We start from the raw sequence: 17,469 nt of genomic DNA, 5'->3' as shown, positions 1-17,469 counted from the left end.
AAGAAATCCAAACTGAAACTGGCAATCAGTCATAGGATTTTTCTACTAAATTCTGATATTTAGTACATTAAATATTTGTATACATTAAGTTGTAAATAACTGGATTTCAACAAATGCTCATCAAAAGACTAGTTTTGTTTCTACTGAAATTAATGAGTAGTGCCATTGGCTTCATTCAAAGAAATGTGAACCAAACGTTTCTTTTTTTTTTTTTTAATTACCTGCATAATTGTAAGTTGAGCGGGGTGATTTTTTTTTTTCATGCAAGTACTAAATTCAGTTAAAAATAGCTTCAAGGGGACCAAAACATAATGAAACTGTTCATGAAAGAAATCTTGGAATTACTGTGCATAGTTTTCTGCAAACAGAAGTCCAGTGTTCAATGGAAGTTTAAAAAGTATATAGAATTTTATAAATTATTAAGAAGGGAATTGAAAACAAAACAGAAGAAGTTATTATGCCTTGGTATAAATCCCTGATACATTCATGTCTTGAATACTGCATGAACTTTTAGTCCCTCAGCCTCCAAAAGGATACAGTAGAACTAGAAAAGGTACATAAAAGGAAAGCAAGATATACATGCAGACATTGATAAAGCATGGAGAAAAAATGATCTACATTATGTGGTTTATTTGAATCAACTTAAGTTTAGATCAGGAGCGCACAGATTAGATGGTCACCCTTGCAGGGAGGATGTGCGCAGATGGTCTGATGGTGGAGGCCTGAAGACAAGCCCAGTCCCTTGGCTGGACCACAACAACAAATGCCCCAAAGGCATGCTCTCTGCTAGGGAGTGATAGGGGGCTGCTCCTTAGCAGACGAGTTCACTGACATGCTCTCCCAATCAGATGTTGCTGCTGTGACAACAGCTGACCAAAAGCAGAGGCCACTGCAGTAATTATAGCGGTGACCCAGAAGTCTCCAGTCTGAAGCTTTACAGCTGGAAACTTTAAACTACCAGCAGCCTTTTAAAGTTCCTGGTGCAACTGCCTGCACCCTGCCATGGCCTGACACTGCCACAGGGGCTGACAGGGCAGGGAAACCGCTACATTCCTGTTGTTCAATGCCAGTAGGGACAGATGACAGCAGAGCCTGCAAACTTCCATGACAGCTCAATGCTTGATGGGCTATTCGGACACTGACAGAAATTAAAAAGACGGTTTAGTGGGATCTCATTTATGATCCCCAAAATCATGCCTCCTGCCATACCAAATATGCATCAGATCCCATCACACCATATTATGGGTGTTGGGGGAATCTGGGATTGTGATTCTGGGCCTCCCCCGCACTGGCAGCCTTCTCTTCTGTGGCTGGGAGCCCATCAGATGAGCTCTAATCTGCTGATGGGGCTCTTAGGCACAGGGTGCATGGTGTGCCCCTGGGGCAGGGTGCCCCATCAGCTAGCTGGCAATATCAAGGCCATTTAATTACGCACAACATGTTTTATTTCCATTGTGAAATTAGAGGAATTGAGATATTTTTGACTTTGTCACAGTTGCATTATATTCCTTTAACTCTTCATTTTTACTTTACTGATGTCTTTTCCTATTTTAATTAAATCAGAAATGCCAGCTTAGAGCTATCTGTGATTTATCTTTGTTCTTATCTATTCTCCATTTTTTCAATGCATTTAATGATTCTGTTGCTAAGTGGTGTCTACTTTATTTAGATTCATGCATTTATAAGACGTTTCCTTTTGTTTTGTTAATGGGGTGGGAACCTTGTGGAAATATTTTGATCAGATTGCAATTGCACATTTTCAGGGCTGGAATTTTTTGTAAGCTGATGCTCTTTGTTTCAGACTTCCTTTCTTGTGCTATTTGTATGTGGTCTGCATCAAACTTTCCCTTTGGTGTCATAAACACTCATACTCACTGTACAAAGTATAGCATTTCTTGTACTTACAAGTGTCGAATTCAGTAAAAATCGCATTAAAGATTGTGTCTCTCTATACAGTCACAGCTTCAACAATTTATACTTATTCAATATTTCTTAATATACTTCCCAACAGAAGAAATATATATATATAGAGAGAGAGTGATGTCTTCCTTTATTATTTCTAGACTGCTATAATTTTAGCTTTAGAAAGTGTTTTAGAGAGTCTTTAATTTATACCTGTTTATATACTTATATATTTTGATCAACAAGCCAACATTAGCTTACTACAGGGCTGTCCAATTTTGCTGCCATCGAGGGTGTAGGAAGAAGTGGTGTACAGCCCCGGGGCTGCCTACCCTGCAGCCCACATTATATGGCCTGCAGGACAGCATTGTGAGTATCCCTACCATAATACAGATTGTGCCAGCAGCACATAGATCCTTCCCCCCTTACACCCCTTGAATGTCACATGTGTCCTAGGCAGCAGCAGCAGCCTCCTGTCATCCAGCAGGCAGATTAGAAGCCTGCACCCCCTGGTGGAGTCTGGCACAGCCCTGCAGCCCTCCCAGGGGTCTGGGCAGGCCCCCAATCTGCGTGCCGGATGACAGGAGGCTGCTGCTGCCAGCTGAGACTGGCACTGAAGCCATGTGAGCCTGGCTTCAAAACGTGAAACATTTCAAAACTTTCAAACCACTTTGAAGGCCTTTTTTTTCATTTCAAAGCTTTTTCAAAGCCTTTTTTTTATTTCAGTTTCACTGTTCCAAGCTCGAAACACATTGAAGCAGCTTCGAAATGAAACACCGGGAGAAATTTCAGACAGCCCTAGTAATTACTGCACTCCAGCAGCTTCACACATCTCACATTTCAGCATCCTCCTGCTTCAAAATGGCAGCAGGGGTGCTTGAGCTAAGGCAAGGGTGGGCAAAATGTGGCCCGGGGGCCACATGTGGCCTGCTAGGCCATTCTATCTGGCCCACAGGGCCCCTAAAAAAATTAGAAAATTAATATTTATCTGCCCTGGGCCGCCTGGCATATGGCTCTTAATGGCTTGCCAAAACTCAGTAAGCAGCCCTCTGCCCAAAATAATTGCCTGCCCCTGAGCTAAGGCCCTTAAAGACTCATTTTTACTTATGATTACACTTAAATTGGAAAACAGAAGTAGTAGTTGGCTAGTCATGTAGCTTATAAAGAATATTAATCTCTGCTGTTTCCAGCCTGAGGAAACCAGTCAGTTTCTGCTCTGTTTCCCTCTTCTTTCATTTCACTTTAGGCAATATTATATACATCTTGTTCTAACTCTTTACTTGAGGACAGTTATAGAATCCTGAATAAGTAGGGCTGGAAGGGACCACTGGTCATGCAGTCCATCCCTTGCCTGAGTCAGGATAATCTCTTATCAAACCATCCCATTAAAATCCTCCTCTAACCTATAGTAACACTATACGGTCAACCCTCTGACACAATTTTAAGACATAGAACCCTAAATTTAAACAGGTAAAACAGGAAGACAACAGCAGTCAATTGTAGAAAATTTGCATGCAAGAGAAAAAGACATTGCTTTTATAGAGAGAGAACAAAGTAATTAGGAACCTAAGCATTGGGGAAAAATCTGTAACATGGGATGCTGCCAGTAAACTCTCAATAACATACACACACTCGCGCACACGCACACACACACACACACACTCAAACACAGGCAGCAGTGGGGAGTCATGCAGAAAAGTTTAGTTGCAGTTATTACTATGTAGTCTCTCTCCCTAACCTGTCATTGGCACCATGTGGAATATTGCCAAAGAAGTCAGCAATCTGGCAGCTCTTTTTTATATTGCTTCAGCAGATATGTGCTAGACTGTTTGCACCATCTGCTGCATAGGCCTCTCTAAAGGCAAGGTAGTGGACAGTTGTGGACATCTGTTCTGGAATGTCATTTAGGGGCACACATTCTGTCTAGGAGGAGATGTCAACAACAATAACAGCAGCAAATACACTTGGATTGCTGAGGGAGAAGAGCTGATTGTGAGAAGAGCAAGCGTAAGTGATATTTATTTTGAATTCCTGCAATTCTACAAAAAATGAAGTGAAGCTTGAATATTCAGTCCTCAAAATATTTCTGTTTTCCTGGTTTTTGCTGGCTGTAATACAAAAGGAACATTTCTCATGAGTACTTCTGCCCAAATATCCATTTTCGTCCTACTTTTATTTAAGAATCCCAATAAATGATGTGCTTTATTTTTATTATATTGTAGCATATTGTAGTTGTAGATGAGATAAATACAAAAGGACAATAGAAAAGGTATCCTTCCAGTTTAGATGTAAACTAAGAGACGACAACTCACCTGAAGTGTATGAAGCAAAGAGGAAAAATGTGTAGTATGTGGTAAAAATGACTGAAGGAGCTCTATTAGAAGAGGAAACATAGGAAGGAAATAATAGGAGACAAAATTAGACTAAATCCATGAATGGCTTATCCTGAGGGAAGGAAACTGAAATGTATGGGGTTCCATGGTTTTGTTTGAATATTGAGATATTTATAATATGCCAATTTTCTACAATTTCTCTCTCTACCATCTCTAACAAAGCATATTCTGTAAACATTCCTTCTACTATATGAATTGTAAAAGTAACCTAACATGTTGTTTGCCCACCAGATGTTTAAGACGTGAAAAAGTAATGGCCTCTGAAAACATTAACTCGAGTGATTCCTCAAATTCTTTTCGGCTAAGAACGGTTTCTTCTAAGGGACAATATGGTGTTAAGAAAACATCTACATATAGCAAATGTCAAGAGCAAATTGAGTCAACCAATCTAATTTGCTTCTTTCAAAGGGGTAACTGGCCAAATGAATGGAAGGGAAAAAAGTAGGATTATGTCAAGCTTTTGACACAATCTCACATGATATTCTCATAAATAAATGAGAGAGATCTGGTTTAGATGAAGTGAGTCCCCAGCAGGTGGGAAACCTGCTTTCAAAGGGTACATCCAGACATTCAGGGAAGTTAGGGGAAAATTAGATCATGTTAAAAATGGCCACCCGATCTATTTTAGTTCACCCAGGTGCAGAGCCTACATTTACTTAGGTCAATGTAAGTGTGAACTGTACAGAAATGAAGGTAAGATGAGTCTAAAAATGTCCAACCCAATCTAAGTTAACTATAACTTTGAAACATAGGCGGAGCAAGAATTCTTTCTTCACTGTCACTGAGGAAAAATCATAGTAAGTTGGTTCGAGCCAGTGGTTTTACCCTAATATTACTCTAAATTTTCAGCATTTTGAGTGAGAGAACAAATTGGTAACAGGGTCTGAAGTTTTCTGTATTTTTAAAAATCATTATTCTTTAAATGTTAACAAAAATGGTTGTGAATAAAAAAAATACATATGCAGACCACATCTAGCTCTGGGGCTCAAAACTTATAAAATGTTCGGTTGGGTGAGGGAGCAGAAAATTGTTTGGACTGGCAAAACAAAAACGCCGTGTTGGCGCCCTGGGTGGAATGGAAAGCATCTGGGGCATTTCTTGTCCATCTCATTTTAGCCTTCAGTTTGGGTGGGATTTTATTTGGGTGTTCATAAGCATGTTCAGCCCTGAGTTTATTCTACATATTAGGCAGATAAATATGGTTGAGCATTTAAAAGCAATTCTATTTCACCCTGTTCAAGTCCCTATAAAACTGCTTATTCAAAAGGTAGGTGGATCCTCCTTCTCCTCATTGCTATTTTGTGATACTATCTCAGGGTGATAATGTTGTTACAAGAGTAGATTCATTAATGGCCTTTTAGGGACTTGAGCAGGGTGATGTAGAATTGACCTTAGGCATTTAAGTCCACTTAGACACTTAATACATGGAGTAAGATCTGATCCTCACAGCCTGAATGATCTTATCATGTCCTCAAAGCTTGATTGTTCCCTTCACAGATGACCCTGGGCATCATTGATCTGATGACACCTTTATTTGTAAGGTATTATTCCTGTAGGACACAAGCTGACATAACTCTCTTTTCTTTGGAAAATTAACATAACTACATTCTGGAGATTATGCAGAAAAGCAATTTACAGAGGACGTTCCTCTAAATTGTCCTCCACACTCAGGCAAGAGATACATGTATCCATAGGAATAAAATATTTTCTATAACAATCTCTGTATCTATCCTGTTACCTGCTGCTTCTTGTCTCCACAATGGGTACCCAGTACAGAGATCATTGTTTAACAATACACATTATTTAGAATTATGCAGATTCTTAAAGAATAGTTCACAATTTTTGCCACTGTTTGTTTAAAGATTAGATATGAGGAAATTTACTTTGAAAAATACATCTAAACCTATATATCTTTGCCTGTTGCTAGAGGTGAATTTGAATCAAACTCTCTCCAGATTTGATAAGAGCTACATACAAACTTTCATTTTCTCTTGAGAGAATTGCTGCTCCCCCAGGATAAACTATGAGTATACAGGTGTTCAGGATTTTCTTGAGAGAAAAAAATAACCTGGGGACAACCAGGAGTAAATCACTCTAAGAGAGTTTCTCCTGAGAAAGCAAATGTCTGTACACATTCTCTTTTGCGAGATGCCACAGAACAGCCCTCCAGTGTGCTACAGTGCTGTGTTCTTCCTCCTGACCCCCCAGAAAACTGTGAGCCTTTTTACATGTGTTCCTGATGCAGCACTGGCTACTTTTAGTGCTAATTAAAAGCACCCAGCACTGCATCAGGTGCAATGTGTATAAGTGGTGCAGCACATGTCAGCACACTGAGATAATGGTGGTGGTTCACTTTGAACTAAAACATATTTGATGTATTTTAGTTCAAAGCAAAACACCCACCATTTTCTCAGTGCTAACATGCACTGTGCCACTTACACATGCACACCCAGCACAGTGCCAGGCACATCAATGATGTCTCAAATAATTTCCAACACGTCAGAGAAAACTTGCCGCATGTGTGTAAGTGCATTATCCCCTTTTTTACTCCCAAGGCTATTTCTGGTAGTCACAGGATTTTCCTGAGTCAATTTTTTGCCATAAAAAGCTGCTATGAATCCACGTAGGGATACTCTATATTAGCCACTGTGGTAACACTCATGACTATAAGGCATCTAAAATACTATGCATCTACAAGGAGCTACTGAGCATAGTTAGTCTAAATTACAATGCATTTGTGTGTGGTCTTCCATGTCCATAGGGCGAGGCCAGAAATTGAATTCCTATGGGTATATATGTGTTGAAAATGTGTGGCACATGACCAAAAATGTCTACTTAGACATCCAGACAGATATTACTTTCAGTGAATATCAAAAAAAAAAACCTAAACAAAAAATTAAGTCATAGAATATATGTCAAGAATAATATAGGGCATGAAAAGGCTACATCTAATACTGCTTGGTGAACTGTGTATGGACAACTAATAACTTAAACTACCTACCTATTTTAGTATACAATTGACTTTATTTTCTTTATTCTCTACATATGCATGAATGAGGCTTTGCTACTGAGCATTAAGTTTAGTACCTCTAATATGAGGTACTACATAAATGTGCACTAGCTGGTGCTACTGTGCAGTAGCAAAGTGTGATGCTTAATGAACACTTAATGCACTAGTAAACTAATTATACTGTCCATTAGTGCATGGCTTTTGCCATGACATGCCAATGTGCAGTAGAACTAGTCTACTGTACATTAAACATCTTGTGTAGATGCCCCCGTGACAAGTATATGTTGTACATTTAAATAGCAGTGATGCTGATGGATTCAGACAAAAAAAGCATGTCTACACCAGGGTGATAGCATTTCCCAGAAAAACAGCAGGAAGAACACCTCCCATTCCTACATACAGGCTACGTCTACACGAGATTCTGACTGCACAGTCATTTATTACTTGTATACCCAAGTATTAAATGACTTCACAGTAACCAACATTACTGTCCAGTAGCATCCCTGCATGGCTTTGTGGTGACACTGACTGACTAGCTTGTTAGTACTGCACAGTAGTGTTTCTTTCGTGCCTCACTTCTCAAGTGCCTAGCTGCAACAAGATAGAAGATTGTCCCGAACCACTCTTTTAAGATGGCTTTTAAGATCCTCTATGAAATAGGAGATGTGGGTTCCAATCCCTTCCAACACTAGGGAAGCAAATCTCTACCTTCCTTGCTAAAGTCACAGGCTATTAAGCAAAAAGTTATAACTACAGTCATTCCTATCCCATGAAATGCCAAGGGGCATGAATAAGAATCTACCAAAACTGTGATTTCAGAAACTGAGATTTCAGTCTCCATGAAAACACAGTGAGGGTCCTACAAAAAGGCACAAAATCAATGGGGGAGGGGGGAAGCCCTTGTGTCCTGAAGCACAGACAGGGGTGGGGGTGGGAGAGAGGAAGAAGGAGCAAATTGAAGGCTGAGCCCCTGACTTAAGCTCAATCCAAGAGCTAGTCCAGGGCCAGTCAGGCAAGCGGGAGGGTTTTGACATTGTCTTTTAGAGTACCCACAGACATGCTCTTCCATCATGTATGCTCCAACCTGAGGAGACTTCTTCTTTAGCACGAGAAGAAATCCTCTAAATGGCCAAATACGTTTCAGCACTGGACAGTGCAAGACAGGATTCTTCAGGGAACTTGCATGCAGATGGAGGCGGACTCTTCTGTACCTCCTGCAGTGTGGCTCTGTATTTGTCTGGGAAAACCAGCATAGATAAGCACTTGTAATCCAAGGAACACTTGACAAGGAAAGCTGCTGCATAAGTTAAAGGTCGGAGCAAGAAGGAAGCAATCATGTCCTTCCTCTTTAACATGACCACAGAAAGCAACTTGGCAAGACAAGAGGTGGCATTTTACCTCATGGAGGCTTTCATGACAGTGAATATTCCAGTGGAGAAAATTGATCACCCAAAGTTAAGGGACTATGAACCAAAATGTGCCAAAATACTGGAATTTTTCTGTGTGCCAACCAGCTTTGCCAAGACTATCTCCCTGCATTTATTGCTTTGCATATACAGTCCATGAAGGCTGCCTTGGCAGAGTATCATTCCTTCTCTATGGTGGCTGATGAAACCACTGACCCTGAAAATAATTATGTGCTGAACATTTTATTTGTACCAGGGAGCTGAACCAACTGGACCTCCCTTGTCTTTCAAACTGAGCCAGTCCACCTCATGTCTGCCAATTTTTCTACCTTGTCCCAAGCCATTGTGAAGGTAATTGTCAGCTATGGTGTAGACTTTAACAAGATCTCAGCATTCCTGTCCAACAATGCAATGTACATATGCAAGGCTTTCTCTGATGTGCTCGAAGGAATGCTGCCCAATGCTATTCATGTCGCCTGCAGTGAGGAGCTGGAAATCACCCCAACACACAGTGCATGCTCAAGCTTTGTGATCTCTTAGGGTGAGGTGACATTGCAAATCAAATGACATTGCCACCTTGTTCATGAAGCTCCTGATGCAGTTTGAAGGATGGCAGGCTGTAACCCACCATGCACACAACAAGGTGATAGATATGATAAGCTGGGTCAAAGACAGAGCATCAGAAGAACTGTCAAGCTGTCCTTTGGAAAACAAGTGCAGCAGGGACCTCTTCCAGGCAATAGCTGTGAATCTGAACCAGTACTATAGGTACAACCTGTCACTGTCCCCATGGTTCAGACAACCAGCTGCCCCCTACCTTAGTGCTGTTCACATTTTGGACCCTGACCAGATGTCTTTTCTGAGTTTTGACCCTCAGCTACTGAAAGCAATCCTGGGATGGGGACATAGCATGACAGTGAACATGCTGCTTACATGAACTTGATCACAGAGTGCCAGATGCCTGTGCCTGTTCCTGTATTATGGGACTCTGTTTGTGACAAGTTTCCACATCTTTAGTCCTCAGTATGCTGTCTCACCATTCCAATGAACTTGGTGGATGCTAAGCATACCATTTCAGTGTATGGCCAAGAGTTCTTCCTACAGAGACAGAGAATATCTCTAGCCACTGTGGCAGGGTGCAGTATGCTTACATTTAATATGTAGCATGAGTTGCCTGTTAGCATTCAGTTTCAGTAAATTCCTTTTTATAGTGTCCTTTATTAAAGTGTATAGTTGGTATTATTTAATAAAGTGTATATATTTGCTTTTAGTTACAATTCATGTTGTGCAAAGCTTTATTTTCATAAAATATTTCAGATTAGAGTTTAATTAAGTGCTTAGATGGTATTAGTTTTAAAAGCATATATATAGTTGTTAATATTTAATAAAGTGTATGAAGGGATGGCACTAGGGGACCGGGGAATGGGGTTATAGGCACCCCAAAATTCACCTTAGCTTCCCCCCATAGCCACCCCTCCCAGTGCCACCCCTGTCCAAAGCCTGCCTCACTCTCTCCCACAGCCTGCAGAGTCCTGTGTTCCCGGCCTGGTGCAACCCATGGGCTCATGTACCACCTTTGTCTGCACAGCCCCCACCAAATTTTCTCTCTAACTCACCTCAGCCCTCCCACCCCTCACCAGAAAGATGGTGGTGCCACCCCCGAGTGTACAGAAGACCCTCACCGTTTGCAGGGGATACATTCTAGAGATCCCTGCAAATGGCAAAAGCCATGAATATGTACTGTACTGCGTCAGGAATGGTGTATGCCACCGGCAGCTAGCAGCGCATGGCTGTGCTGGCAGTGGTGGGACCTGGTGGTGGTGGGAGCCTGGCAATGGCAAGCACAGAGGTCCCACAGATGCCACCAGTGCTGTAACAGTGTCATCATGCTGACAGCAGGGAGAGAACATGGGTTGGCATGGTACCGCAAATATTCGAAACCACGAATGCCAAATCCACGAATAGCAAGGGTTTCCTGGTGTAGTTGGTATTAGTTGATAAAGTGTATATAGTTGATATTCCTTGCAACTCAGGGTGTGTGTTGCTTTATTTTATTAAGATATTTCATTTTAGGCTTTAATGATGTGCTTAGAATTCTTAATAATTCATGAATTAATGGCCACCACTGGCTTAATCCCCTGATGAAGACCATGGAAGCCCTTAATTGATGTGTTATTAAGAATTTTAAGCACCCATTAGTGGCTTTGCAGGCTTGATCAAGCCCATGGAAGCCACTAATGGCTGCTTAGAATTCTTAATAATTCTTAACAATATTAATTCTTAATAATTCATCAATTCATGGCTTCCATGGTTTTAATCAGGGGATTAAGCCCATGGAAGTCATTAATTGATGCATTATTATTAACAAGTGGCAGTTTGGAGTCATCTTGAAATTTGTAAGGAGAGTTGGGACATCCAGGGCTCCTTGGCCAATCAGAGACATGGGATGGAGGGGCACCTCAGCCCATAAAAATGGCTGCCCAGCCCTCAGTCTCCACTTGAAATTTGCTGGCAGCTGCTTTGATTTCTATAGCCCCTAGGCATGAATGGTGTACCAAAGTTTCTCAAAAGTATCCTTCCCCACTATCACTTCTGCTGAAGCCAAGCCCTTTGATGGAGGGCAGGACTTACTCCTTAATTTATAATTTCCATAATTAGCTGCTGCCACTATCTATTTGTGGGAGTGACACAAGCTGTAAGCTTTTGGAGCTATTTGAATGATTAAAATTAATTGGCTCAGAGCCATACTTTTTTTTTTTTAAAGAACATGGAAATAAATGTAGAGATTGAGAATGAGTGGTTAGCAGTATTCTGTTTCTGATATACATGCTTTGGTTAACATTCTTATTGTGCATACTATAAATTCTTCAAAACAGTCATGGTCTGCTGAGTCAATAATCTGCTTTGTTCAAGTGTCCCTAAACATGTATTTATGCAAAATTGTAATAGCTTCAAAGAAGTAATTATGACCAAGCAAGTCAATGCCCTAAAATTTAAAAAGTGCAGAGACTGTTGCTCTCTATTTTGTTACCTTAGGGCGCATGTGATGAAATGGGGGCCTAAACTGAAGCGGTGGATTTTTAAAAATACCACTAGTACATACACCCATACACTTTCCTGGCTTTCCAGTGGTGGGGAGGGGAGAGTAAGATTTCAATGGGTGGAGCTGTCCCTGGGATGCGAGGCATCTGGTGCTTCCCTCCGCAGCAGTGGCATCCCCCCACCCCACCCCACCCCAGGCAGCACCCACCCACAGGCACCCACTTGGGGAGTCCCAGGGGGCGCCACAGCCACAGAGGGAAGCACCAGGCCACCACTCAGCTCAGGCAAACATGTAGGCTCCAGGGGAAAAAAAAAAAACATTGCTGTTTTTTTTTTCTTGGGTGGAGCCTGCCTTCCTGGGCTTCTGCCAGGCTGCCTGCATAGATTTCCTGCAGAGCCCCTGAGATGCATAGAGCCTGGTTCTTTTTTCTGCCGCTGCAGGGCAGCAAACTAAAAGTTCTCAGAGGAGTTTTAGTTTGCTGCGTCCCAAGTCATTTAAGGTGCATTACGCCACCGAATTTCCTACAGTGGTTGGAATTACTGTGCAAAACACCGCCAATGCATGCAAAATTAACACCATTAAAGCAGTGCAAAAGCATTTAACCTAATTTAAAGTGACGTGCACACATGCTACTCATTTTGTCTACCCATGGCCTTAGATCCAGAGGTTTTTGTTTGGTGGGTTGGTTTTGTTTAATGTTGGCTTTAAAACTATCAATGGAACATATATTGTATTCAAAGTTTCCGATCCAATTTCTACTGCAGGCAGTGAAAAGATCCCCATTAATTCATGTGAGAGATTAATTTGGTCGGAAGACCCCAAGGGGATGAAGAAAGCAAAAAAGCAGAGTGGTAAGGAAACACTACATAGAAGGCATGTACAAACATTTGGGGAGGTTAGAGGGAGGTCAGATAGAGTTTAAAATGGCCACCCAATCTAAGGTAAATTGGGCTAGGAGGGCTTGTAGGGTGGGGTTTGGGGTACAGGAGATATCTCTCCCTCCTCTGTGGGACCAGGGGCTATTTGTACTCTCCTGATGCCTCCCACCACCAGATGAACAACCCCTGCAAAACTACCTCCCTCCAGACCTGCCCACCCCTCCCCAACTCTGATTTAGTTTGATTGGCTCCCAGCCCTTGGAGCTGCTTGCAAGATAAGGGGCTTCCTGGGCTCAGGGAAGTGGTGATGCCTGACCTGTGCATGTGTGTGTATGGGGGTGGGGGGGTTGGGGATGATTGTCCATCTGAGGAAGGGGAGAGGGGCAAGAGGCTGAGGGACTAAAAATAGCCTTGTGCCAGGGGTGGGTAGGAAAAGTGAACTTCAGGGCTGGGGCCAGTGGCTGGGCTTTCCCAGGCCTGCGGTTTTCTAGGGACTGTACAGAAGTTCAGTTAGATCAATGTCACCTAAGTTAAAATACCTCAGAGGTACAGTTAACTTAGATTAGGTTGGCCATTTTTATTTGGATCTAAACTTCCCGCACTTCTGCACAATTTGCACTTTGATCCCTAGGTAGTTCAATATAAGTGTAACGTCCATGCCTGGGTGAACTAAGCTAGATAAGGTGGCCATTTTTTATGTGATCAATCTCTCCCTAAACTTCCTGAACCAATGGTTGCCAGGGTATCTTTAATTCACCTTATTGTGAAGTGATAATGCAAAGATTTGAAGTAGTTCAGCTCTCAGATATACCTTACCTAGATATTGTGATACTGGGATAGGAAGATATGTCCCACAAAGCACTAAACTGAAAAATGTTGGCACCAGAGGGCCAGTTAAGGAAGGGTGCTTCTTTAACTTTCCATCTTGATGTTGGCTTTGTAGCTTTAGCTATTCTAAGTTCACACATGATAAAAATATAAGGTGGAATTCTTTTTCCCCTTGCACATTTACATGGTAGTTTTCTAGTCATTTAAGTGCCAAAAAAAATGCAAATAGATATTTCATTGCTGCTGCAGCATTGATACCCAAGTAGCGATATGTTGTTTGACCACAGGGTGGAGAATATGCACTGGCTGGGCATATACGTGACCATATACTATACCCATTGTGGGTACTGGCATCAAAGAATTTAAAATGCAACCAGCCAGAAACCCCTGACGTTCAGGTCATCTTCTTTCATATGACTGATGTAGATACAGAACAGCAACTATAATTTTGCATTTATGGTTGAGCCAGAGAATTACATCAGAAGCATTAGAGTGTATCAGTGTGATACTTCCATCATATTTGTAGATTGAGCATTGAGTCATCATATATTCCATGGTCCATTCTGGGTGACTACAGTTGCACACTACAGAGTTATTAATTTTCCATTCATGCATAAACTGTCTGCAACTCTAATGGTTTCCATGGATGCAGTTTAGAGTTGCCCATGAGTGTCACAGGAGGTCAAAGCCAGGGACCTTCTGCAGTAGACCTATCACAAAATATTTATATAGGACTTTCTATGAATGCCATTCAGTTTTCCAAGATTGATCAGGATTGAAGTTACACTGCTGAAGGTTAAGTGCTTGGACTTTCAGGTATTATACTGCAAGAGGCCTTCCTCCCTTTCAGCCCTAGTAGCTGAATGGGCATTTCCAACAAAATCAGAGACTTCCATTCTAGGCCCCTGCAATCAGATCAGTTTTGTACCTTCATCTCTTTGACTTCCTTAGTGTAGTGCTGTATCTACCACACCACGGTCTGATCATTAACCAGTTGCTCTTCTGACACTCCTCCTGAAAGTGGCTCCCTAGGCAGCCAAATGACAGAGACGTGTGGGTCCAGGAGAAAAAGAACCAAGTGGAGAGTGTGCTGTTCAATTAAATGGCTGCTGCCATCAAAGGAGTAGGCCCCCATTTTTAATCTGGAGTTTTGCTCCCAGTGAGGCAGAGCCTTCCCAACTGCCTCCACTCATTTACCAAATAGCTACATGAAAAGTGGCTCAGCTTGGAGAGAGGTCTGGAAAATGCCTGACCTGTGTTATGTCTGTAGGAGCACCATGCTTAAAAGTCAGTAAAAAAGACTTTTATGAGATAAGGAGGCTCAGGCTCCTAAGCAAGTGCTCTAGCCACTCAACTAGTTGGGCTAAAACATGGGAGGCTCCTTTGCCTCCTAATTTTTTCCCCGGATTTCTGCTTGGGTATGAATGCATATAGCTACATACATGTAAAGCCAGTGGGTAATTTATGTACACAGGCTTTGTGATGAAAGAACACAATGTGGGAGCCAAAAGCATGCAGGTAAACTGCTATAAAACTGCCTTTTGGACACACAAAGGGAAACAGAATTCCATCACAAGTGTATTAAAAAGGAACATTTGACACTGTTCACAGATAGCAAGAACCTATATAGGTTTATTAAGAAATTCATTTTACGTAGTCTAATCTTTCCTTGAAATGTTAATTCTTTTTCATATCCTCTCAAATGGCAATCAATAATCAGACTGTTTACAGTTTTTATTATACCCATTGTTATTGAGAAGATATACTTTCCATCCCTCTAATGTTATGGCAGGAGCATATCCAGATCTAGAGCCTGTTATTTATTTATATAATTTATTTGAATTTAGTACATAGAGGTCTTGGCTTATAGCTAAAATCTTAAAACACAGAGATTGTAAAAGAACTGGTCATTAATAAAGCTTACTATCTGCACCACCACCCCTGCCTTTTCCCCCCTGCATTTCCCTAGTTGTTCTGGACACAGTAGGCCAACGTAGGTAGAAATGCAGCCATAGTCCCATTGTTCTCTCACAGTCTAACTAGAAACAAACAATAGCCATTTATCTAATTCACAGCTATAAAAAAAAAAATTCTTGATCACTCATTTTTATTTCATATAATTTCCATGTTAATTGACTCAAAAAGTTGATTTTATTATGCTACAGATTTTACCCGTATCTTTTATATAATACAACAGGTTTTTTTGTGTGATTGTTCCATGATAATGCACGCCTTTAACTGGATGTCTTGCTAACAACTCTAAATTTCTCAGCACTGTTTTTTTACATGAACTGCCATTTGTAACCATTTTCATGCTTGGCACTTTTGTATCCTGCTTTTCCTGAAAGTCTCCATTCAGTCTTTCCTTGGAAGCTTGCCAGAACCATACTAATTATTCTTCTACTTTAAATGCTTCCCCTCTTATACATGCATGTGTGTAATAGGTAATAGATCTGAATTTAACTTCACAGGCCGATGAGCTAGGCATATCTGTCTCCCTGATCCATTAGGCACTGGGGAACACAGATCAGAGTAGCAGACACTCCATTGATGCCTTCCCATTCTGCTAATACTGAGCTTTTAACTGACATCAGCATCGTGTGGCAAAATTACTTCCAACCTCATTTAAACAGCTGCACGTTTGAACAGGCTTAAATGATGGGTTTTAGTAAATTGGTGAAGCATAAGTTTGTGTATGCATAAATTAACCTGGCCAAAAGCCAGCTTTCAGGAAATCCATTCTTATTTAGCTGCCTAAAGTAAATATATTGTCTCTAATGCTGAAAGGAAGGGAGGGGGTACTCTTACTAAGTGTCCTATTGATTTGAACCTCACAAACGATGCACATCGTTGGTTTGTCCGAGCCTGTGGATTGAGCGGATCAGCACTGACCTACCTCAGAACTCACAGCTGCTCGGCTTTACTTTCTCAGTGCTCACTGAACTGAAAGAACTCTTTGGAACTCCTGCTTGATTTTCACAGCCATCCTATGGCAGTACAATGTCCACCGCTGTTTCCTTTTCATTGAAGCGCATCTTTCATTTTTCCCCCCTTTTCTTACCCACACAAGCCCACACAGGCTCCATTATCTTTTTTCTTTTTCCACAGAAATGATTCTTTTGCAGCTTTAAAGCCAGCAGCTTCCTAGGATATCTGTAGCCCACATTTCAAAAGTGAAGCATGTGTCAAAGTGCACAAAATTAAGGAAGCTTCTGAAATCTTTATTGGAAATCTTTTCAGTGATGCATTTGCCCTCCCCTTTTATTCAGCCATTCCTCAAATGCATCTCCAATAGATATCACTGTTCTCTTCATGCATGTGCAATATTTTTTGTTCTTGTGGATCGGGTAGAATGGGGATGAGCTAATCAATAGAAGTTTAGATACATTATAAGTTACATATTTTCGTTCAGTTTTAGGGAGATTTAATAAGATTGCACTTGTGAAAATGAGCTTTCTGAATCTATTTGAATACCACTTTTCCCCAATGTTAAATGCTCCATCTAGTGGACTAATTGAGCTCTGATGCAACTTATCACAGGTAGAATCCATCTAAGATTTCTAAATAAAATATTTTTCAGATTAATAGACAGAGTGAAAAAATAGAGAGAGAGTTGTGTGGTTTTCATTTTTGCAATACTATATAACTCTAAGCAATAACTAGAAGCATTATAAGGCATCCTGAGACTTTATTCTCCTCACAAGGCAATACAGCTATTCAGATAGTCCATTGTTGCCATGGTAATATGTCATAAATTTCTATCAACTACCTAAAATAGCTGCAGATCACAAAATAATCAGTGGGGGGGGGGGTTTTCTCACATGGTTTTCCTATCTTTTAAATTTTCAGAATGGATAAGTCAATCCTAGCTTGGTAATGTGTCAGAATCTCTGTTTAAATTGGTCATCAAACCAATGTTTATTACATTTTTTTCTCTCAGACTGAAATGAAATCACTAATTGAAATTAAAAATTTACAAATGTTTCTGATTTGACCAATAGATATTTAT

Source organism: Crocodylus porosus, unplaced genomic scaffold (genome assembly GCF_001723895.1).
Source record: "Crocodylus porosus isolate Cpor-Errol unplaced genomic scaffold, CroPor_comp1, whole genome shotgun sequence".
In the NCBI taxonomy this organism is placed as follows: Eukaryota; Metazoa; Chordata; order Crocodylia; family Crocodylidae; genus Crocodylus; species Crocodylus porosus.
Note: the sequence above shows the minus strand (reverse complement) of the source record.